Below are 25,214 nucleotides of genomic sequence, written 5' to 3' on the forward strand. Positions count from 1 at the left end.
GATCGACTACGGAAGCTAGAAGGACACGACCACTTTTGGAGCCCAAGACCGGTGAGAGCCGGTGATTAAGGGCTCGGTAATCGGGATACCGAGGTATATGGACCGAGTGATCAAGACCCTAAGTGGATATCCGGATTGGGCCGAAGAAATAAGCTCAATCGAAGCTCCGAGCCTCGAGGTGAAGCAAGGGCCCGATCGGGCAGCTTAGCTCGATCGGGCAAGGCGCGCAAGAGTGTGCTGGTGCGTGGCCAAAGGCGCGCCCGATCGGGTGAGCTGCTAGCTCGATCGGGCGCGGCTGTGAGAAGAGTAGTGCGAGAAAACGGCGCGCCCGATCGGGCGGCTTCTAGCCCGATCGGGCGCGTGTTTCTGGAAGAACTCTTTTGTCGAGCAATTAGTTTCTAATTAGGAAGTTGTTTTAGTTTTGTTTAAGTACGGTTTTAGGGGGATTAATTTGACTTACCCTTCTTTCTTAGACTTTCTCTCTCTACTTAGTATTCTCTCTCTCTTAAACTCTCTCTAAACCTTTGTTCTTAATTCTTTCATTAATTCCAGATTTATTTTGGTAACGATTTCTCTTCCCTTAATCTTAGTTGTTTATTTTATTCCTTTCATCATGATTTATTTTATTACTTTGATTAGTTTAGTTTTTATTATGTGCGAGTAGTTTAATTTCTAGGGTTTATGGGAATCTAATAAATAATATGAAGGGGTAAATTATTGTTGTTGATTATCAATGCTAGATTGATTTCCTATTGATTGATTTAATGCTCTGTGACTAGATTAGGCCTATCTTTTATGCATGAGTTTGACAATATTGATTCAAGAATCGAGAGATGAGAACTAATGTTTAGGTCTAATTTCAATAGGCAAGTTAATTTATAAATGGTTAAGTCGAGATTCGAGAGATGAGATTTAATACCTGTAGATTAATTCTGTGATTGTAATACGTAGCGAGAGCCCTTTACAATCTGGTTAATTGACGCATTGATGATTAACTATTATTGATTATTGGTATTGCATGATAATTTCTTATTGGATTGTTTTAATGTTTTACAATTGCGGCTTGTAAAAGTATAGCAATATTAAATTGATGAATCGAGCAGATGTTAATTTGATATTAAAGGCTATTTTCAATAAGAACTTAGATCTAGTAAATTGCGAGAGCCTGTTAGGTCTATGTTGATTAATAAATTGCGAGAGCCTGTTAATCGTGTTATTTATGCAATGTCAATGATTGATTACTATGTTTTACCCTGGAGTATTATTTATTGGTGAACCTATGCCCTAGATCCTTTCATATATTGTTTTCTTCCTTTTCTCAACCTTAGTAGTTTAGTTTCTTACTGAATTATAAATATTGGTTACTTAAATAATTTAGATTATAATAATTGATTAGGAGTAAAAAGACTTGTTTCCCTGTGGAGATCGACCCTACTTCCCTATCTACTTTAGTTAGAGGACTTAGGAATTATTTTTGATTAGGGGATACGACTTTACCCTGTCATGGGGTCTAGTCTCTACAATATCGGCCTTCTTAATAGCTATCCTATTGATAAGGCCACCTAGACGGATGGGGGTACTAGCGACGTTACTAGCCGTGGCATGCCTAGCTAAGTGATGGATGATATACCTAGCTATGTTAAGCTTCCCGAATCCAAACACATATTGTCCAATAACAGCAAGTTCATTGGTCTGACAGTTATGGGGCTCGTTCTGACCTAAAAAGCTAACACCCGCAAATCTTTGCCAAATTTTTGGGAACGGAGTGATGGATTGGTTTAGCACTAGCATGTTGGGCGTTAGGCGCCGGCAAACCAGTCAAAGCAGTATAAATATCATCCATTTTGTGTTCAGCATGCCATTGATGAGGCAAATTATTTTCCAAATCAAACAATTTACAAAAATCAACAAAAGTTAAAGTAATATTTCTACTATTTAACCTTAAAATCAATTTTGGCCCAGTTTTATGGTTATGAACATGCAAAGAGGAAAGAAATTCACAGGTTAATTCACGATAAGTGGCATAATGCATATCAACAAATTTCTTCATACCAATATCGTTCAAAAATCTCCTAACATAATCATATAGTCCTAATGCTTCTAGAGTAGGGCGGTGTAACGACCGTGAAGGAATTACCTCACACTCGTCGAGTTGCTCAAGCTTTTCCTTCTGTTCCAGGGTTTCTATCTTGATCGTCGGCCAATGTGGTAGTTGCAATGTCGGGTGTATTGCTGACTTGAGCTCGAGCTTCCCCCTAGAAGTGTTCTTGCCCTCTTTGCCGCCATTTTTGAGAATTTTTGAAAATGGGTCTAAAAATTATTTGAATGGAACTTGAAGATTTTTGTGTAGGATTGTAGAGAATGAAGAGAGGATTAAGAATATGTAAAAATATTTGGATTTGGGTGAGAAATGAAGAGAGAATCTTAGAGAGAAGGTAGAGGTTTTAAGTTTTTAGAGAGAGAAAGTTATGGAGGAAAGAGATAGGAATAAGAAAAGAAAGAAGAAGAAATAAACCGGATGGTTGTCGCGCCCGGTCGGGCGGGTGTTCGCCCGATCAGGCGATCTGGTTTTTTATTATGCTATGCTCTCGTGCCCGGCCGGGCGTCATTCGCCCAATCGGGGGATCTAAATGCCCGATTTTCTTCTACTCTCGTGCCCGATCGGGAGATCTTATGCCCAAAAATTACTTATCTCTCGCGCCCAGTCGGGCGGCATACGCCCAATCGGGCGGAAAAATATGTCCGTATACGTCAAATCTCGCGCCCGGTCGGGCGAAAATTGAACTTTTTCAACCCTTTCTCTCGCGCCCGGTCGGGCGAGCTTCGCCCGATCGGGCCCGAGGCTAAATGGACGAGTATTCTGTTTTGTTCTTTTCTTCAATTTTTGCCTAACTCTTTTCCTTAAAACCTGTATAAAAACTCATAAAATTTATTAAATTCCCATTTCTCTCCTCTCATATATAAGAAAAAGAAAGAAATACTAGTCTAAAAAGCATTAAGTTACGGGTTGCCTCCCGCAAAGCGCTGGTTTATCTAGGTACCGCACGACCTTCTTACCAAGTACAAGAACTAGGACCCTTGGCCTAATGCTTGGTTGGGTGGTTTCTCACCCGGTCGAGCGGTGTTTAGGCCACGACGCGGCTTCCTGACATACCCTGTGGGACGCCAATTCACCTTATCTGGTGGATCCTCCTTGACTTGGATTGGGGGCTCTTCAATGCTACTCACTAAAGATCCCTCTTCGATCGAGGGTTGCTTCAAACTGTTACTTCATTTAGCACTTGCAACTCGATCTGGCGGAACACTCACCGTAGGCTCAATTTCCACAACTTGCTTGATTGATTCCACCTTTTCATCCTCAAAGCCAAGACCGACAGTGTAGAGGGCTCTTTCTATCGTATCAACTTCCTTCTGCCATTTGTCTATCTCATCTAAAAGGGATGCAACACAAGATACCGCCTCTAAGGGATCTTTTACAAGAGATTTGGGCTTGTTAGAATAATTATGAACCACATTAAAACTAAAGCACTTCTCCTCTGTCATGGGGCTTTTAGGGGTATCATTAAGATTAAAAATAATTTTATCGTCCCCTACTGATAGTGTTAATTTGCCACTTCTCACATCTATAACTACTCCTGCAGTGTTAAGGAATGGTCTACCCAAAATGAATGGGGTTTGCATATCCTTAGCCATATCAAGAACAACAAAATCAACAAGTATATAAAATTTACCTACTCTAACGGGAACATCCTCTAAAACACCTAAGGGGTATTTGAAAGAACGGTCGACCGTTTGTAGAGTAATATTAGTAGCTTTTAATTTACCCATATTTAGCTTGGAACACACGGATAATGGCATAACACTAACGCTAGCACCCAAATCACACAATGCATTATCAATCATTAGATTGCCAATATGACAAGGGATAGAAAAACTACCCAGATATTTTAATTTAGGTGGAGATTTATTTTGAAATACGACACTACACTCTGCAGTGAAAGCTACTGTCTCTACCTCACTAATAGACCTTTTTCTTCTCAATATTTCCTTCATAAATTTTGCATATGCAGGAATTTGTGTGATTAGTTCAGTGAAGGGAACTGTTACCTTCAAATCTTTTACCATCTCCAGGAACTTACCAAACTGCTTATCCAAATTTGTTTTCAAGTGACGATTGGGGAATAGAAGTTTGATAACTGGATTTGGAGCATTATTGCTCTTATCTGGAGTGGCCACCTTCTCTGGAGTCGTACCCTACAATGTATAATTAGATATATTAGTACTATGCTTTAGCCCTGTAGGGCTATTAGCTACATTGTCAGGTTTAACGGAATCAAGATTTGCATTATTTATTAAAACAAGTTCATCAACTCTGGGCATAGGGAGCCCTTCATAGTCTGAACCACTCCTTAGAGTAATTGCATAGGCTTGATCCATAGGCCTGGTCAGCTGTGCTGGCAGGGCTCCCGGTTGATGGGCTTGTAGAGTAGCGGAAAGTTGCGCAATTTTATTACCTATAATTTTATTGTGTGCAAGGATTGAATCAATTTGGGCATCCCTACTCTCCATGTGCTTCTGCATATTAACCAGCATCGCTCTAATTTCTACCAAAGCAGGGTCGGAAGATGAGGAGGGTTGTTGTGGTTGGTTCTTCTGGCCAGCATTAGGGTGGTAATATTTCTGCTGTTGTTGTTGTGGCACCTGTGGTTCTTGTGGTGGTGGTGGATTTTGAACATTAGTGCTTCGATAGGAAAGGTACGGATGATTCCGGTACCCAGGATTGTAGGTGTTGGAGTATGGGTTATTCTGCCTATAAGCTTGAAAGGCATTAACTTGCTCCACAAAACTCCTGCAATCTTGCTCCCAATGACCTAGAATTCCACAATTTTCACAGAAAGCCTTATTAGCATTATTATAAACTGCAGAAACATTAGCTACATGAGCAGTGCTAAGATTATCTAATTTCTGGCAGATAGAGGTTAATTGAGCTTGCAAAAAGGATACAGAGTCAACACTATGCTTCCCCTTGTTAGCAAAGCCTCTAGGATTCCCATATTGGGAATTGTGTATCGCCATATCTTCAATAACCTGACCTGCATCATCAACATTAAGATTCATAAATCTCCCACTAGCCGCAGAATCTAAGATTATTCTGGATGAATTTCCAATGCCATTGTAAAAGACTTGGATTAACTACCATTGTGCCAAATTATGGTGGGGGCATTCTCTTTGTAGGTCCTTGAACCTCTCCCAAGCCTCATATAAAGTTTCATCGGCTTCTTTGGAAATGTTTTGAATTGCACTCCGTAGTATAGCTGTTCTCTCTGCAGGATAATATTTGTTACAAAAATTCAAAACAAGAGTTTCCCAGTCAGTTATACCAAGTGCAGTTCTATTTAATCCATTAAACCATAATTTGGCTTTTCCAGTTAAAGAAAAAGGAAAGAGAATCTCCTTGATTTGATCTTGTGTGACCCCGGCTTGCCTGATGGTATTACAGTACTGACAATAGTCTGCAATATGAAGATTTGGGTCTTCACCCTTAGCTCCACTAAATTGCTTCCTCTCTATCATCGTTATAAATTGGGGTTTAATCTCAAATTGTACCCCATCAAGAGCTGGAGTGGGAGTGAGGTGTGGAAAATCTGTAGGCTTTGGTTGTGAATAATCACTAAGCTTCTTTGGAGCCGTCATCTCTGATTCTGGATCTGATGATACCTTTGAATCGCTAGAATCAGTTGGAGGATCTCGGTGATTATTATTATCACCAGAATCTGCCAGAATTTGCTTGTAGAAATTCTTCTATCTATGGAAGGATCGTTCGATCTCAGGATTGAATGGGATGTAACCTGATTTGGAACACCTGAGCATAAACAAAAAAAACTAAAAGCAAATATGAGACTTGCCTCAAAGAACTAACGTTCTCTTAGAAAAAAAAAAAATAACCTAGACTACAAAAATAATCAGAAATAAAAATAAAACCGTTTCCCCGACAACGACGCCAAATTTTGACAGGGTAAAGTCGTATCCCCTAATCAAAAGTAATTCCTAAATCCTCTAACTAATGTAGATAGGGAAGTAGGGTCGAATCCACAGAGAAACAAGTCTTTCTATTCCTAATTAATTAAAGTAATCTAAATTAATAAGAAACCAAAATATTATAATCGAAGGGAACTAAACTACTAAGAGTAAAAGTGGGAAAGAATAAAAGTAGGAGGAGAAGCAATGAATAAAATGCCTAGGGCATAGGTTCACCAATAAATAATATTCCAGGGTAAAACATCATAATCAATCAACAATACATACATTAATCAGATCATAAAGGGCTTTCGCTACGTATTACAATCACACAATTAATTTACCGGTATTAAATCTCATCTCTCGAATCTCGACTTAACCATTTATAAATTAACATGCCTATTGAAACTAGACCTAAACATTAATTCTCATCAGTCGAATCTCGAATCAATATTGTCAAACTCATGCATAAAAGATCTGCGCAAATCTAGTCACAGAACATTAAATCAATCAATAGGAAATTAATCTAGCATTGACAATTAACAACAATAAATTACCCCTTCATATTATTTATGGATCCCCACAAACATTAGAAATAAAACTACCCACACATAATAAAAACTAAACTAATCAAAGTAATAAAACAAGTCATAATCAAAGGAATAAAATAAATAACTAAGATTAAGAGAAGAGAAATCGTTACAAAAGAAATCAGGAATTAAGAATAGAGTTAAGAACAAAGTATATGAGAGATAAAACTAATCTAAAAGCTAAGTAGAGAGAGAAAATCTAAGAAAGAATTAAGAAATAGTAAAAAGAAGATCCTCAACTCGTTTTACGGAAAAGTATTTATACTAGCGAGAATCCTAAACTAAAACAAACTTAAACGACGCTAATTAACTCCAAATAATAACAAGCACCCGGTCGGGCGAGGCACCGCCCGATCGGGCGCGCCGTTTTCCCCTCAAGTATGAATCTCGCGCCCGGCCGGGCGCGAGTTTGGGCGCCAGCCTTTGCTTCCCTCGCCCGGCCGGGCGCGCCTCCGGGTGCCAGCCTCTTTGGCCGGGCGGCTCTCTTGGGCCACTATTTGGACTTCGATTGGGCTCCAATTCTTCGGGCCAGTCTGGGTTTCCTCTTCGGGTCTTGAATACTTGTTCCATATGCCCCGGTATCACATATACCGATCCCTTAATCACCGGTTCGATGGCTCTAACCGGCCCTGGGCTATAGAAACTGGTCGTGCTTCTCCAATGCTCATAATTGCTCCATAATATCTCGGGAAAATGCTCCAAAAGTGCAAATCCCTGCAAAAGTCAACCAAATCTACGAAAACACTAGAAAACACCAATTAGTAATAAAAGTGGCTCCAAAGAGCCAAAAACACTACTAATTATGACCAATGGGCGGGGGTAAAATACTATATTAATTGGACATATCAGTACTGCACATCAAGCTCCTGCGAAGAATGCCTATGAGATGAGAATCTAACAAAGGCAATACAAAAGTGTTCACTATGCAAAATCATACCGAGAGGATCTGATCTCGAACATAGGCGGTAGACATCCCAACATGGCGATCTCCCCAGTAGGCGCTCACAAGAAACCCATGGGGCGACGGTCTTACCGACACGACTAAAGGGAAGTACTCGTAGAACCAAATTTACAAAAGACAAAAAGTATCAGCAAGTGATGAACCAAAGCTTAGAGTTAAACTTTATGGGAGATAATGTATACTTCTACGACTCTCCAGAAGCTCGACAGAGTGACATTCCCCATAATTGACCGATGTCGACACGGGTCTAGCAACGCTCGAATAAATTCTGCATAGGACAAGCTGACCCAGTCATAAGTCCCGATCATGTGAAGATCACGGACTGCAGGAAGGTAAAACAGCAGCACTCTACTACCCTTGTTAGGGGAAAACGTCCCTGACAGCAAGATAAGTACAAAAAAGTCAGTAAAAAGTAAATTGGCTTTTTATTTGTAGCCAACACTTAGAGCATGCACAGCGGATAACCATTGTGCATGGTTATTAAGAGAGAGAAACTAGGAAAATAATAAAAAATTGAGGAGAGAGAAAATTTTGGAGCAAAATTCTTGTAACCAGGTTATTGTTGTAACCGGTTATGAAGGGTGGTTATTGAAAAAAAAAACCACTTTTTGAGTTTAAGTTTTGTCCTTGGTGATGTGGCACAAGGAAATTGAGACATCCATTTATTTGTTGAATGGTTGAGATTTACTCTGAATTTATAACCGTTGTAATTTTTGTAACGGCCATAATTTTTAAAATACAATTCTAAAAAATAAAATAAAAATACTATCGGCTCTATTTTATTTTCCTTTATAAAATGAGCCCAATATTGAGGTATTTTAAAACAGTTTTATGAAAGTGAATAATACTCTTTTATAAATCAAAGTGAATTTTTATAAGTCATTTTATCTAATTAATGTATGTTAATAAATAATTATTAGTGTTGATTGAATATTACCAAGTGCATTAGTTATATTACTTATATATGATAGAATTTAAGATATAGATTGTGTGGTGGGGTTTGGTAAAAGTAGGAGAGAGAAAATGTATAACCAAAAAGTTGAGATTAACTATTGGGATACATTGGTTATTAAATGAGTATAAGAATGGTTATGGATGAGATGAAAGATGGAGAAATTAATAAAATAACCTATAACCACAATGGTTGTGGGCAACCATTGCGTTTACTCTTAAACGTCCATTACAACTAATCATTAAAAAAACCTTACCGAGCTAACCTATTTTCCTTCATACGAGTAGCCGTCTCTCTCTCTTGTCATCTTCTCTCTCCTCTCTCTTTCTCTTGAAACTTCTCCATCTTCCTCCTCCTTATTTTTGCCACCAATCATGGGCTTTGACGCCCTTCCTCCTTCTTTCTTCCATTCTTACGGTATTACCCCCATTGGAGAATAGGTAAAATGTTTTTATTTAATCTCCGATTGTCAATTTAAGAATCAAGTGTTTTAGAATTTATGGTTTTAGCGAAGGAGGAAGAGGCAAGAGGGAACATGACAGAGGAAAAGAAGATGATCCTTCGGGGTTCAGGTGGTAGCTGCTCGAAAATGACGAGTTTCTCTATCGTCATTCTCTTTATATATATTCTTCTACAGTGTTTCTTTGGTTTTCGCGTATGTATTTGTTGAATTATTAATTGATTGTTGTTTATTGTTGTTGTTGTTTTTGTTGTTGTTGTGCTGGGGAGTGAAAACCATGGCCGAAGTTAGGGATTTTGCAATAACGTAGTGATTCTTTAGTAATTTCAAGTTTTTTTTTTTCCTTCCAATGAATATGATTTTTAGTATGAAACTCGCCTGTGTGTGTTTGTTTTTTTTTTTTTAATTGCTTTTCCAAATTTTTAACTTCATATTAATTTTGTTAGTATTTTCGTTAATAAGTTAGTGTTAGTCTACATAGTCACTACATGTTTTTATGGTTTAATCTTTCGTGGTTTTCAAATTTTTATAACGTGAGGCATGGTAATCTTCTGGGTTTGTTTGTATAGTGTTTCATTTATCCCTTTGTTCAATAAGTATGAAAATTGTGTAATCAATATTAATGTTTTAAATTGGTCAATTTAGTGTTAAATTAAAGAGTTATATAAACTAAAGTCTGCAAATTACCATCAAAGTTGAATTCATTTGAGTATTTATGCCCAATAGTTCACAAGTAACCTTAATTGTATTTGTCTCTGTAAGCTTGTTGACTAGGTAACTCTCTAGTTTTCATGCATCTTTATCTTCCTACCCTAAAAAATCGTCTACCAGTGTTTGTTGTTTTTTATCTTAATATTTACAATATGCTTTTAAATTGGTTAAATAGATTCTAATTTATGTAATCTTTAAGTAATGTGCACTTGTCTGAAGTTAATTATGATTTAATTGTGGATTTTGATGGTGAAATAAACTTATTTAGTTTGATTTTTTTTAGTATTTGCGTTTATTTTATTAATGGCAGTCAGAGAAGTCGGTTGCCTAAACATGTGATGCTACTTGTTATTTTTTTGCTGCTGGTTGAAGATGGAAGTAAAAACAGTAAAAGGAAATTAATTGAAAGAAATAGGTCTTGATTAAGAGGGAGGAGGGGGTATATTTTAGACTCTTTATGAGTCTATCTAGAGTGTAGTGGACTATGTTTCATACCTGTTTTAAATGTTGTCTGGATTGTGGACTTATACTCCCTTGAACAGTGGACTGGTGTCCATAAAGGAGTTAAATTCAGAATTTTTTGTTAATGTTTTGCTGATCAGTCATTATTTGGCGGTATCAACTTTTATTGAATGTTGTCTGAATTGGTAAGAGACGTAAGTTTTCTATTATTCTGGTGAGTAATCTAATTAATTCCTGTATATATTGAACTTATGAATTTTAACAATACGAGCTTATGAATTATAACAATGCAAAGTATTTTGCTTCATTTATGCTATGGATGAACTATAATTTTCAATGGGTATGCCTATTTATTGTTTTTGTAGTGGGAAGCTCTTGATCTATTACTCATATTCATATCTACATTGGGACTTCCTGTTTCAACAAGAGCATACATCTATACATTGATCTTTGTAAGTGACAGATATTTAGATGTTATCACCTTGCATATTACATGTTAGGTTTGTATAATAAAATATTATTGATGCTTATCTTTGGCCTCTGTATTTAATGAGTATGCTTATATACCTTTAAGTAACTCTATTTCTTTTTCCCTTTGTGGATTTTCCTATTACTTGCTCTCATGTGTATATCTGAGACATTTAGAATTGAAGCAGCCAAGGCTCAACGTTCACAAGCTGCTTAGATAAGAGTCCCTCAATTTTATTAATTTTTTTAGGCATTGGATTCTCTAAAACTTTGAAAATCTTTCAAATTGATTGCTTGTCTTATATTTGTGTTTTAGTACCTGACTTACTGTTTGGGTTAGGGTTCTTAATTTGCTAATTTGTGATTTTTTTTATTTATGTTTTAGGAGGCCAGAAAGATTGGGTTAGATATTTTTAAGGATGACTATATGACCAACCCCAATGATAGCAAGGAACTGAAGTCTGAGATGGCTTTTAGTGTACAAAAAAGGATACTATTGTTTTGTACAATGGAAAAGAAACTCTTATTTCTATCCATGAGAGGAAGCGGTTTTAGGTAGCACATGAAGGAAACTTATGCTCAAATGCTTTTGGCAGCATCAGTAATAATGCATCTGAATGCATATCAGCATCTGACAAAACTAAGTGTGTAAAACAAGTTCTATTGATGCAGCTGAAGACAGAGACACTGGTGACAAAGAAATCAAGAATGGCAGTGTTAATCTTTTTATTGTTGAGGATAGAGATAGAGAAATGTCCGAGACATCATGTACCAGACATGTTGTATCATGCTTTGATGTTGGAAGTGTCTGCACTGAGGTGTCTGAGCAGTGTGAGAATAACCCAGAAGTTGATACTATTGCCGTTGTTGATGAGCATGAATTTCACTTGAAACATTATAATAAAAGTGCTATTTTGAATAGTACCCCACATAAGGATATTCTATTCTGATTGGAAAAGCTATGTGGTAATTATTTTTTTTCCATTAAGTGAGACTTCTAAAACTCTTGATTTATGTATTTACTTTTTCCATTTTTATGAGTTTACCTGTTTGTCGTGTTATGCCTTTGTGAACATAATGCTGCATTATATATGAATGATCATTGACCTTTATTTTCAACCAATTCCTTAGGTTCAGTTGAAAAGGAAGTGGTGACTATGGCTCAAGAAATAGGATGTACTAAGGAAGCAGAAGATTTGAGCATATGTGGAATAAGACTCTGAGAACTGCTATTCATGAAAAGCTTAATGAAGCTCATGAACAAGAATTTTGCCAACAAAGTAATTGGCAACATACTCTTTCTTAAACTTTTGACGTTATTATCTTCATTTAAGAAGGCTCTAACTTATTTTCTGAAATTTTCCTTTAATCTATGTAGCTATGTCTGTTGGTTCAATCAAGAAGAATTTTATCTGAAATCCAATTTGGTGTATATGTTATGTTTGTGACATGAAATATTTGGATTTGTTATAAATTATTATAATAAATTGGGTGGTAAATGGAAAGAAGAATATGGGTATTTGTAACTAGCACCTGAAATGCTAGTTACAAATGCCCCTAATTTTTTGTCTTATTCGGAGATTATTCATAACGGACATTGTAATTGCCTGTTAAGAATTACTACTTATTCGTAACGGGCAACTACAATCACTACTACAAAAATGGCCAAAGAGACCCAATATAAAAGACCTGTTAAATACATAAGCGGTCTCTTTGTTTCAAGAGACCATTTATCACTAATAACTGGTCTAAAAAAATTCAAAAGACCATTTTTTTAAGATAACGGGTCTCTCCCGGTTTTTTAGAGTTTTATTTTTTTAAAAATTAAATTAGCTTGAGACCGGTTCTTTTAGAAAACAGGTCTCTTGGGATTTTTTAAAAAAATCGAGGAATATAGAGAGACCCGTCATTTTAGATGACAGGTCTCAAGTAATATCCAAAAACCGGTCAATTAAAATAACCGATCTCTTAAATGTTGTTTTTTAAAATGTGAGAAATTAGAGAGACCCGTTATCCTAAATAACAGGTCTCTCGAATTGATTCACCCATATATGTAGGCAGCCAATCCGCCATACGCCCATTAAGTCCTAAACCCTAGAACCTTCATTTTGCCTCTCTTGTCTGCTGCCACTCTACACTCTCTTTCATCTCTTCTTTTCTTTCTCTCTTACTCATCTTCATCTGTCTTCCTCAGCTTGCATTGCTCATTTTTTTTGGTTTCTAAAGCGAATCTCGCACAAAATGAAATAAAAAATTTGGTTCATTTACTTCTTTCCTTAATCTTAAGAAATTATCTTTCCTCTATTGTTACAAAGATTCAAATCTATTGTCAAGGTGAGTTTTGTATTTTATTAAGTGTTGATCTTCATGTTTTTCAGTTTTTCTTAATGAAAAATCTGAATTTCTTATAATAATTGTTTTTTAACATCCTTTTTTATTGTTAAAAAACAATAATTTGTCCGATTTTCGTTTAGACATGATAATAGATTGTTTGTTTGCTTTTTATTGTTTTCGTTTCAAAAACTATTTTTGCCATTTTTCGAACTATGAAAGATGTTTAGCCATGATAATGATATTTGTCCGATTATCATGATAATGATTTTTGTTAAGCCATGATAATGATATTTTCATTTGAAAACACCTTTCATAGTCAATTCTAAGTATTTTTCGTTATTATTGCTTACATCTTTCATATGATGTCAGATCTAGTAATTTCTGTCTTTATTAATTTCACATTTGATTTTTTATTTCTGTTTCCTTTTTCAATTTCGATTTCAGCACTTTAGATTTAAGTTCTGGTATTTTTTTTTTTAAATTCCTTTAAGAATTTCTCGATGAATTTTTCTTTAACTTGTGTTTGAAATTAGTAATTTTTTTTCCCGACATTTTTTGTTCAATATCATTTTAAACGAATTTTACATTAGATCTCGTATTTCATTAGTTAAATTGACTTAAAATTTTTGTTTTTGTTTTTTTTTTCTATTTCAATATGTTAATGGTTCTTATTTGTTTTCTGGATAATAATATTTGATTTTTTTTTACATGTCTGTATCTGTGGTTGTAGGTAACGATCTCCCAACCTTCAACTTTGAACTGAAGAAATCAGTAATTGAATATCTGTGAAGTTCATAGTTATTTTTTTTGGAATTTTTAGATTTATTTATGTATTAAACTTTCATTGAAATCCGTACTATGTACGTAATTTTTGAAGTGTATGAAATACAAGAATTATTTTTTTACTTCTTATTTAATAATAAAAAAAATTTAAATTAAATAAGTTATTATTGATGTTTAATATTGATGAATGTAATTATAAAAAAAATAAAAAATAAAAAATAAAAAAAAACCTTTTTTTTTATTGTAGATGAGAACAAAGAGACCTGTTAAGTTTAAAAGCGGTCTCACTTTTCTCCAAAAAAGAGACTTCTTATTTAAGATATGTGGTCTCAGTTTAAGAAAATAAAGACCGCTTTTCTTATAAAGGCAATCTCAATTTCCTAAAAATTGAGACCGCTTATATGTAAGAGGCGGTCTTAGCTTTTTCATTCTAGAGACCGCCTTTAATAAAGCAATCTCTTTGCCAAAGAGACCGCTGCGCTAGAGACCGCCTCTAAGGCAGTCTCTTTGGCTAATTTAAATGGGTCTCTTTGACCAATTTTATAGTAGTGAATGTCCGTTAGGAATAAGTAGTTATTCGTAATGGGCATCGTAAGTGTCTATTACGAATAAGTACTTATTCGTAACGAACATTGTAAGTGCCCGTTATGAATAATGGGTTATTCGTAAAGGGAGTTTCAAGTGCTCATTACGAATAATGACTTATTGTATTAAAATAACATCTTATTCGTAACGGGCACCTGAAACGCCCGATACAAATAACCCATTATACGTAATGGACGTTCAGTTGCCCGTTACAAATAAGTTGTTTATTGTAACGGACATTGCCCGTTACGAATAATAATGGCCATCCGTAACGGCAGCATACGTAATGGACGCTGCCCCTTACGGATCGACCCTTTTTGCTTGTTACGGATGGCCTTTTTTTCACTAGTATGAGTTGCTCTAGGTATGCTTGTTATAATATCATTGTGGAGTTCTTTATTTTCAATATTTTGAGTATATGATTTATTATCAAACTAGAATCTCCATAAACCTCTAAGTTTTGCACACCTACGCTAGCTGCTGCTTCTAGTCCAATAATACACGCTTCACATTTCGCAGCATTATTAGTAACCTTAAAGTCTAGTTTAACAGAGTTTTGAGTATGTGCTCCCTCTGGACTTATGAGTAACACTCCCACACCACATCATTTGTTATTGGATGCATTGTCGAAGTACATTACCCATTTGTCATCTTGCGTCATGAGAATTTCTTCATCCGGAAGATGAGTATATTCTACATGACTTGTTTGAATAGGATGTTGGGCCATAAAATCAGATATGACTTTCCCTTTATTGACTTTTCAGGGATATATTTTAGTTCGAATCCGGCAAACGTTACAACCAACTTGGATATTCTTCCTTGTATGGGTGGTTGTTCAAACAAATACTTTATCGAATTTTGTTGCGAAATCACATGAATAATGTGGGATAGCATATAATGTCATAATTTTTTAGTTGCCCACAACAATGCTAAACTTGTTTTTTCCAAGGTGTTTATTTTGTTTCATATTGAATGAATTTTTTACTTATGTAATATATTGCACGCTCGGCTTTTTCTACCTCTTGTGCTAACATGGCTCTTGTGGCCGTATCTGTGACTGTGATGTATAGCCTAAGAGGAAGGTTGGGTACTAGTGGCGTTAAAACTGGTGGACTTTTGAGGTAATCTTTAATTTTCTCAAAGGCTTTTTGGCATTGATCTTCCCATTCATATTTTTCCTCTTTTTAAAATTTTTTAAATATTAGATCACAAGTCATAGTCTATTTGTTGATAAATTGACTTATGTACTGCAGTTTACCAAGGAACCCCCTAATTTCTTTTTCTGTTCAAGGGGGAGGCATATCAACAATTGCCTTTATTTTAGAGGGATCGATCTCAATACCGCGTTTTCTTACTACGTATCCGAGTAACTTGTCAGAATTTACTCTGAAGGCGCATTTTTGTGGATTCAATCGCATTTTATATTCTTTTATGCGAGTGAAGAATTTGCGTAAAGCTTTTATATGTCCCATTTTATCTTTGGAATTTACAATTATATCATCCACATATACTTCTATTTCTTTATGCATAATATCATGAAAGAGAGTCGTAGCCGCTTTTGGTACGTAGCTCCTGCATTTTTCAGACCAAATGGCATGACTGTATAGCAATATGTACCCAAAGGGTTGATAAAACATGTCTTTTCTTCGTCTTCTTTTGCCATTAGAATTTGGTTGTAACCTGCGTATCCATCCATAAAGGATAACATTGCATGTTTAGCCGTGTTATCTACCAATATGTTAATATGAGGTAGAGGAAAATTGTCTTTAGGGCTAGCCTTGTTAAGGTCCCTAAAGTCGACATACATGCGAGCTCGTCCATCCTTTTTAGGGATTGGGACGATGTTCGCTACCCATTTTGGGTAATTACATACGCGAATGAAACCTGTGTCTAATTGCTTTTGTACTTCTTCTTTTATTTTCAGAGCAACATCAGGTTTCATTCGTCGAAGTTTTTGTTTCACTGGTTTAGAAGTAGGGTTCAAGGGAATGGTATGTTCCGCATTTTCCCTATCTATTCCAGGCTTGTCCTTGTATGACCAAGCAAACACGTCTTCAAATTCTTTGAGCATCAATATGAGGATCGATCGCTCTTCCAGATTTAATGTTAAGCCAATTTTGGCTTCTATTTTGTTCTCACTAGTTCCTATATTGATTGTTTCAATTTCTTCAATTATAGGGTTCTTTTGTTCTCGTTCATTCATTAATTCAACCAATTTCTTAATATTATCATCTTCATTAGATTGATTGTTATAGCATTCAAAAGATTAAAGAGTAGGCAAATAATCGGAAATAGAGATCATATTATTGAAATCAAAAGAAAGTACATGAAGAGAAGAATCTTTTGCGATCTTTGTCCTTAAAATAGAAAATAAAGACTCAGTATTGGCCACAAATCCTAAATTTTCAGCTTCCTTAAAGTCTAAATTGGACTCGTCGTTAGATTCTTCAAACATCTTCCCTTCGCCAGTAATGATTTCCAACTTTTCACCTTTATGAATGATCCATTTGAAAGATTTCCTCCATCCATGCTCAAAGGTCTCATTAGAAAGGGTGATCAACAAGGTTGGGTCAAAAGTTTCATCTTGAAAGGCGTTCTGATTTGTCATTGTAGAAACACGATTCTGCTCTAGTCAAAATAGCAAGTTGAATGCTTGCCTATCATAGCACCCTAGAGTTGGGTGTTTTGATTGAACGATTTTGAAATCGTCATTCAAGAAGTATCAATCGTAGAATATCTCGAATCCAAGCTTCTTGATACCTTCTAGAACTAGTGGTTCTGGAACGTCATAGCATGGGTAATCCTCTACCTCCCTAATGAATTTTCCATTAAGGGTTCGTTTGTAGGATGGGAGTAAAGTGATTCTCCCTTTCTTATTGTTGTCTCTACGTGATTTTATTTTAGCATCGTGAGATCCTATCTCTTCTTTGGTTGGTTTGTATCCCAATCCAAAGGAGAAGCTTTTCTTTGGGATAGGAAGTAAGAGAGACCTCTTCAATCCTATTCCCAAAGGCAACCCCGGAAAGTAACTACTCATGAATAAGATGTTTTTTACTATTGGGGTTGAGTATGGATTAAGTTTGAATGGTTATTCAAGGCTCTCCTTCATTTCTATTGTGCAAATTGCCTTTGCGCCGAATCCCCACATGTCCTCTTCATCATTATCATGGTTTATTTCTAAAAGTGATTGATCGTTTATTGCTATTTTGAGAGGAGAAGCATGAACGATCATAGGAAGACCTTGATAGTTTAACATAACCATTTGATGAAGTGGGGATGGTATTGCACCAAGCTCATGTATCCAAGGACGTCCAAGAAGAAGATTGAATGTAGGTTTAATATCCATGACATGGAATTCAACCATCTTAACAGCATGAATGGTCATAGGAAGACCTTTACCTTGTTGTAATTGGTAGCTTAACAGTTCCACACACTGATCTCCTCGAGTTTTCATAGGCCCTGATGCTTTGTGTTGTTGATTCGAAGTCTTTTTCTTAATTAAGGCCTAGAAATTTTGCAGTTCGTAATGGGCACACATTTACAATTGACCCATTGTCTACCAAAGTAAGATGGATGTTGTATCCCTTTCACCCCAAAGTTAAGTATAATGCATTATTGTGGGTAGTGTCTTTTAGAGGAAAATTCTCAGTAGTAAAAATGATTGATTTGTCGGATTCATTGCTAGAAAGCAAACTAACGAGATCCTAGAGAGTTGTGTCTGTGCTTATAGACAAACCATTAGAGCGGTCATAAGAGAATTCTTATGTTCTTTAGAAGTACTTAGGAGTTCCCAAATACTAACATTCGCCTTGGATTGGCGAAGTTGTTTGAACAATGGATCTTCCTGAAGGAATTGTGTCTTCGATAAGTGCAATTACTAGATATATCAAGGATCACTATTATGGAGATAATAAGTTCATTCTATTGGGGCGTCATCCTCTATTGCTAGACTATGAGAGATGATCTTTGGGCTAGTTAAATAGTCCAAAGCCCTTTAGAATGGATCCTATAAGGTCACACACAAGGGTAATGGGTTAAGCAAGTTAGAGGCCCATTACTGGGCCTCATGAACATTTAATTAGTCATAAGTATGATTGGGCTAAGTGTAGTTTGAGTGGGATTAGGAATTGGGCTTTGACTTGGACTATTATTTAGAGATATGATCTATAAATAATAGTCATGCCTAGGGTTGATTAATTAAGTCACAATTAACATACAGTGAATTGTGAATCTAAGCAACCGTCATCCAAAGTCCTCTCTCCTCTCAAACACACGGCCCTCTCTCTCCCCTCTCACCCACGGCCGGCCACCCTAGTGGTCCTCGTGGTGTTGCGCGGTGGTCTTGGCTAGTTCGTTGTTCGTTCATCTCCGTAGAAGGTCGATTGAAGAGTTCTCTCGCGACTAACTAGCATTAGTGGAGGTCTTAATCCGTGCTCGTGGACCAAGTAGAGGAATCACACTTGAGGTTCTTTATCTCCCTAGTTCTTGCTCGATCACCGGTGGAATCACGCTTCAAAGGTATTATTCTTACTCTTTATGTGTTATGCATGAGATCCTTGGTTAGGTGCTATATGAATATGATTCATGATTATTTCCGCTGCGTAGTACCTATAAACTCCTACAGTGGTATCAGTTAGCCTCTTGCAATTACATATATTGAGTAATAATTCTTTGATAATCCACAATTTTAATTCAATTAGGAGGGAGAATAATTTAATTATGGGTCAATTGTTATTTTAAATGTGATTTAACAATATAGAATCATTAAAGGTGTTTAATTTGCTCCATATTAACCTTGAATTGATCCGATTTTTTGCCCTAATAGCTTCGAAAATTTCGAACCCCAAGAACCCTAATTTTCGAAAATTTCAAAAATTTAAACCCTAATTTGTGAAATTTTGTGTTTAATTTTTGATTTATTTCGATTGTAATATGTTTGAAGAATTTAATCTATTTGATTACATGTTAAAATTATGAATTTTCATGATCCAATTATTTAATTTAAGTGTTAAATTAAATTGGGGATTAATTTCATCAAGAACCTTAATTTCAAAATTGAATATGATTTAGTTTTGGAATTAATTGGACCACATAAAGTTTAATTCAATTTTACAAAAATCTGTTTTGTTTTATTGAAAATCAAAAAAAAAAAAAAAAAAGGAAAATAATTTCAGCAGCAGCAACCGCGGCTGGGTGGCGCTGCCACGGCGGCTGCCGCTGCTGGTGGTCCGGAGGGAGGGGCGGGGAGGGACAGCAGCACGGGTCAGAACAGCAGCACCGTGTACCTGCAGCGCGGCACTGCTGCTACTGCCCTGCGCCGCTGCGAGCAGCGTACACCTTGCGGTGTACGGCCACCGTGGCTGGCTTCGGCTGGCCACACCACGGTGGCTGGCGACAGCTTATTCAAAAAAAAAAAAATAATTTATTTTGGATAAAATCAGATTTCAAATTTTTAAAAGGATAAGTTTTAATTTTGAAAAGATATTTAACAAAATTAAAGTTGTTAGTTTTGTTAAGTTTGGATAATTATGGAGCAAAAGATTCTATTTGGATAATGATTGATTAATAATGTGATTATCCCATAATTATTTATGGATAATAATTGATTTAAAATATGTGATTGGTTAGTAATTAGGATAGAATTTCCTAAATTAATTAGGATAATCATGGAAAATAAATATGATTTATCTTCCATAATTCAAATAAGATTTGATTCTATCTCATACCTAAATTAAAATATATGATATTTTATGATTGGTCATGAATAATATATGATATTATCTAATTACAGTAATTAATTAAAAATATGAGATATTTTATGCCATGTTTCCTCAATTATGATCATTCGATGTTATAGTTTAGGAAAGCATGATGAGTGATTTATTGTGTGGCACTTTATAATATATGATATTATTTATTGCTATATATATAAAGACTAGTATGGCCCATAGATTCTAAATACGATCTGCGCATCGTTTCGTATTTTTGTAATCTAAATACGGTCTGCGTACCGTTAAGTATTTTTGTAATTTATTTTATTTATTTAAGTAGTAAATAGAATAGAATAGTATTACAGGTTGCAGTTAATCCAAGAAATCCATGGAGTAAAGGCCCAAAGGAGCAAGATGGATGAGATCCATAAAAGTTCAAGTGGGAGCTTTTTGCTTTATTAGTTTTTCTCAGGATTAAGGGGCCATACTATGTCATGATTTATTTATGCATTAGTAGATTATGCATGTTAGATTTTTTATGTTGATTGATGATGCGTTAGAGTTCACTAAATAATCACAACATAATAAATCTAGATCCCAGTAATATTGAGGCAGTTTTTCCAATTAAAAACCCGATGAAACCTTTGACATTTATGATGGGTCATGCCAAAGCTGGGCATCATAATTTTCATTGGGGAGTGGGGGTAGGACAAATTCTACACTTTTAATTGGTTATACTCAACAGGGTTACCTAAAGATAAAGTTTAGAACCCTGAAGCTAAGGGTAATAATTAAACATGTGATGATTAATTATTCAACCAAGAATTACAAGAGTTGTAATCAGTAAAGAGTTTACTCACCTTGAAAATGTAATAGTTGATGGCAGGGCCAAAGTCCGGTCAATTATTGCATAAATAAAGGATCTTGGAATCATTTTATTCAATAGGGATCATTTAAAATTGAATAAATGCTTTAAAGTTACCAATAAATTCTAAAATTGCTTATGGTACTTTAAATTTGTAAACATAATTATTGAATTTTGCCTCGTTTTGTTTTTGTTTGTAGATGAATAACCTATATGACAACACAGATTTACCAATGAAACTCAATTTAAGGCTAAATCTCAGAAACTACAGGCAATGGGAGGACGAATTGAGAAGTGTTCTCATAAGCCACAAGCTTGAAGCTCATCTGTATGTACCCATTGGGAACAAGTGTGCTCTAGGTCAGGATCCTAAAAGGCATGCGAAATTAGTTTCGGATGCACAAAGGGTCAAGTACCTAATACTGGAATCTATTCCAAATTGTTTGGTTAATAGGTTCAGACGGTATGAGGTGACCAACTTGTATCAATGCCTTCGTGCTATCTGTAGAGGAGGCATGGGGGCATTGGGTAGTGGAGGTGTCAACGATCCTAATGTAAGAGAGGTTGTTAACTCGATCCCTCAGATTTACTATTCCTGGGCTGACAGTTTAAGGTATGATACTTACAAGATACATGGTAAGATAATGGCAAAGAAACTCTTACCTGGTCAGTCATTAAGGAACCATGTTCATGAATTGATTGATTTAATCAATCAAATGGATATCCTTGGGAAACCGATCGATGATGACTCTGCGCGTGACATTATCTTGTTCTCGCTCCATGATGGTTTTGACATAGTAAGACTTTCTCATAATGATGAGGGATCATCAGCAAATTTGATCAACATCTTACTTAACCATGCTGAAGAGTACCTGATAAGGAGAGAATGCCAGTGCTTCTATTGTGGTGGATGGCAAGTCCATACACCAGGGTGTCCCCATTACACACCAGTGAAAACAGAAGGTAAGGAGTTACTTGATGTTTTTGTTGTAGAGATTAATCTTACTTCATCCTCCACTTGGGTATTCGATACCGGTTGTGGTGCTCATATCGTTAATGACGTGCAGGGCTTAAAAGAAAGTAGGAAGCTATATCCAGGGGAAGTAACACTTCGAGTAGGAAATGGAGCAAAAGTTGCTGCACTTGCTATTGGGAGTTATCATTTGAGACTTCCTTCTGGACTTATTTTAGTACTTAATAACTGTTATTTCGTACCCAGCATTACTAAAAACATTATTTCAGTTCCAGTTTTAGATACTGAAGGATTTTCATTTGAAATAAGAGACAAGCGTTGTTTTATTTCGAAAGAAAGTATGTTATATGCTAATGCTAAGTTAATCAATGGCTTGTATGGTTTAGAATATGCAACTCATGTCTACAACATAGATCATAAAAAGCAGAACACAGATTATTCAAACCCAACTTACCTATGGCATTGTAGGCTTGGTCACATCAACCAAAAGCGCATCCAGAAATTACAAAAGGATGGACTCCTTTCTTCCTTTGATTATGAATCATTTGAAAATTGTGAGTCATGCTTGCTTGGTAAAATGACTAAGTCACCCTTTACGGGTGTAGGTGAAAGAGCAAGTGACCTTTTGGGACTCATACATACGGATGTGTGTGGACCAATGAGTTCAAAGGCTAGGGGTCAACATAGATACTTCATTACTTTTACTGATGATTTAAGTAGATTTGGATATGTTTACTTAATGAAGCAGAAGTTGGAAGCCTTTGAAAAGTTCAAAGAATTCCAGAATGAGGTACAAAACCAACTTGGGAAAACAATCAAGGCATTGCGATCTGATCGTGGTGGTGAATATTTAACCCAAGAATTTGATGAACATCTAATTAATTGTGGAATAATTTCACAGTTAACTCCTCCAGGGACGCCACAGTTAAATGGGGTGTCAGAAAGGAGGAATAGGACCTTACTAGATATGGTTCGATCCATGATGAACTTTACTGATCTTCACATATCATTCTAGGGATATGCATTAGAGGCAGCTGCGAACATACTGAACAGAAGCCCATCCAAAGCAGTTGAGACAACACCATATGAGTTATGGACTGGAAAAGTTCCGAAATTGTCTTATCTCAAGATTTGGGGATGTGAGGTCTATGTAAAATGTTTACAAAGCGACAAATTACACCCAAAATCAGACAAGTGTTTCTTTGTGGGTTATCCTAAAGAAACAAAAGGGTATTACTTCTACGATCGCGAAGATAACAAAGTGTTTGTTGCTCGCGATGGTGTCTTTCTAGAAAAGGAATTTCTATCTAGAAAGCCAAGTGGGAGTAAAGTAGTTCTCGAAGAAATTCGAGACGAGCAACAAATGGATGTGGATAACACCACATCAGAGGCGAGGGCGCATGAATCGATTAATCATGCGTCGGAGCAAGCTAATTTGACTAGCGAGACTCCTATCGTCCCACTTGAATCTAATTCATGCGAAAATCTTCAAGGAGTTGGAGAGAAAATTTCTACTGTTGCTCCTACCCCACGTAGGTCTGCCAGAATCAGAAACAAACAGTTTGTTGAGGTTCTGTTAACTGAGGATTCTGAAATCTTCCTATTGGAGAATGAGGAACCCACAACCTACAAGCAAGCTTTGGTGAGCCCCAACTCAAATGAATGGCTTGAGGCCATGAAATCCGAAATGGAATCAATGTCTGAAAATGCTGTGTGGACCCTGGTGGACTTGCCTGATGGGGTAAAACCTATTGGTTGCAAGTGGGTTTACAAGATTAAGACAGACAAGGATGGAAATGCCTACATCTATAAAGCAAGACTGGTAGAAAAAGGATACAAACAGATTCATGGTATTGACTATGATGAAACCTTTTCTCCAGTAGCAATGCTTAAGTCCATTCGGATTCTTCTAGCGATTGCTGCATTTTTCGATTACGAAATTTGGCAGATGGATGTCAAAACCGCCTTCTTGAATGGGTTCTTGATGGAGGAAGTGTATATGACACAACCTGAGGGTTTTGAAGATCCAGAAAATCCTGGAAAGGTATGCAAACTTCAGAAATCCATTTATGGATTGAAGCAAGCATCAAGGAGTTGGAACCTTCGTTTTGATGAAGCAATCAAACAGTTTGGTTTTCTCAAAAGCGAAGAGGAACCTTGTGTATACAAGAAGTCCAGTGGGAGCGGCATAGTTTTCTTAGTCTTGTATGTAGATGACATACTCCTCATGGGGAACGACATACCAATGCTTGAGTCAGTCAAGGACTGGTTGAAGAGTTGTTTCTCCATGAAAGACTTGGGTGACGCCGAGTACATTTTGGGAATCAAGATTCATCGAGACAGGTCTCGAAGAATGATTGGGCTGAGTCAAGAGACTTATATTGATAAGGTTCTTGATAAGTTCGAGATGTCAAAATCCAAGAGAGGATTTCTCCCCATGTCTCATGGCATTACGCTCAGTAAATCTCAATGTCCGGTTACACCAGACGAGATGAGACGTATGGCGATTGTACCTTATGCTTCGGCGGTAGGGTCAATAATGTATGCCATGATCTGTACAAGGCCGGATGTTTCATATGCTTTAAGCATGTGTAGCAGATTTCAGGAAAATCCAGGAGAAGCACACTGGATAGCTGCCAAGAACATCCTTAAGTACTTGAGAAGGACTAAAGGAATGTTTCTAGTATATGGTGGCGAAGATGAGTTGGTTGTCAAAGGTTATACGGATGCGAGTTTCCAAACAGACAGAGATGATTTTAAATCCCAGTCTGGATACATTTTCTGTCTGAATGGAGGAGCAGTGAGCTGGAAGAGTTCAAAGCAAAGCACTGTCGCAGACTCTACAACAGAATCAGAGTACTTAGCTGCTGTTGAAGCAGCTAAGGAAGCAATTTGGATAAAGAAGTTCCTAACTGAGCTTGATATTGTACCAAGTGCTCAAAATGGAATCGAATTGCATTGTGACAACAATGGCGCCATTGCTCAATCAAAGGAGCCTAGGTCACACTTCAAATCCAAACATGTTGAGAGGAAGTATTACCTCATTCGAGAGATCGTTGGCAGAGGAGATGTCAAGATGTGCAAAGTTCATACGGATGAGAATGTCTCTGATCCACTTACTAAACCCCTTCCATTGCCTAAGCATGAGAAGCACACTAGTGCAATTGGATTGAGGCAAATGATGTAATTAAAGGTTGTATCTGTTTTTGGAGAAAAATAAGTTACATATGTAATACATTCATTTGCAGAATTATGTTTAATCAGAAATTTATTATTTCTCTTTTTTAATTGTGGTTTCAATATTAAATAAAATGTCCAAAATAATTATGGATTGATGGGCT

The 25,214-nt window shown here is 36.3% G+C and overlaps 1 long non-coding RNA gene and 1 other non-coding gene across 3 annotated transcripts; both read left to right on the top strand.

The window, feature by feature from the left end:
- Window positions 1-5,206: 5,206 nt before the first annotated feature.
- Window positions 5,207-5,313, top strand: LOC145566019 (small nucleolar RNA R71). Its single transcript, XR_014095346.1, has one exon. It is a non-coding gene; the product is annotated as a small nucleolar RNA R71 (small nucleolar RNA).
- A 3,461-nt stretch (window positions 5,314-8,774) lies between these two features.
- On the top strand, window positions 8,775-12,040 carry LOC145557731 (uncharacterized). 2 transcript variants are annotated; one of them, XR_014092318.1, is made up of 4 exons: window positions 8,777-9,093; window positions 10,520-10,606; window positions 11,008-11,588; window positions 11,754-12,040. It is a non-coding gene; the product is annotated as an uncharacterized LOC145557731 (long non-coding RNA). The 2 variants fall into 2 exon arrangements; XR_014092317.1 differs by lacking the exon at window positions 11,754-12,040 and having other exon boundaries at window positions 8,775-9,093; window positions 11,008-11,625.
- The last annotated feature ends 13,174 nt before the right edge of the window (window positions 12,041-25,214 follow it).

Source organism: Chenopodium album, chromosome 1, assembly GCF_948465745.1.
Source record: "Chenopodium album chromosome 1, dcCheAlbu1.1, whole genome shotgun sequence".
NCBI lineage: Eukaryota > Viridiplantae > Streptophyta > Magnoliopsida > Caryophyllales > Amaranthaceae > Chenopodium > Chenopodium album.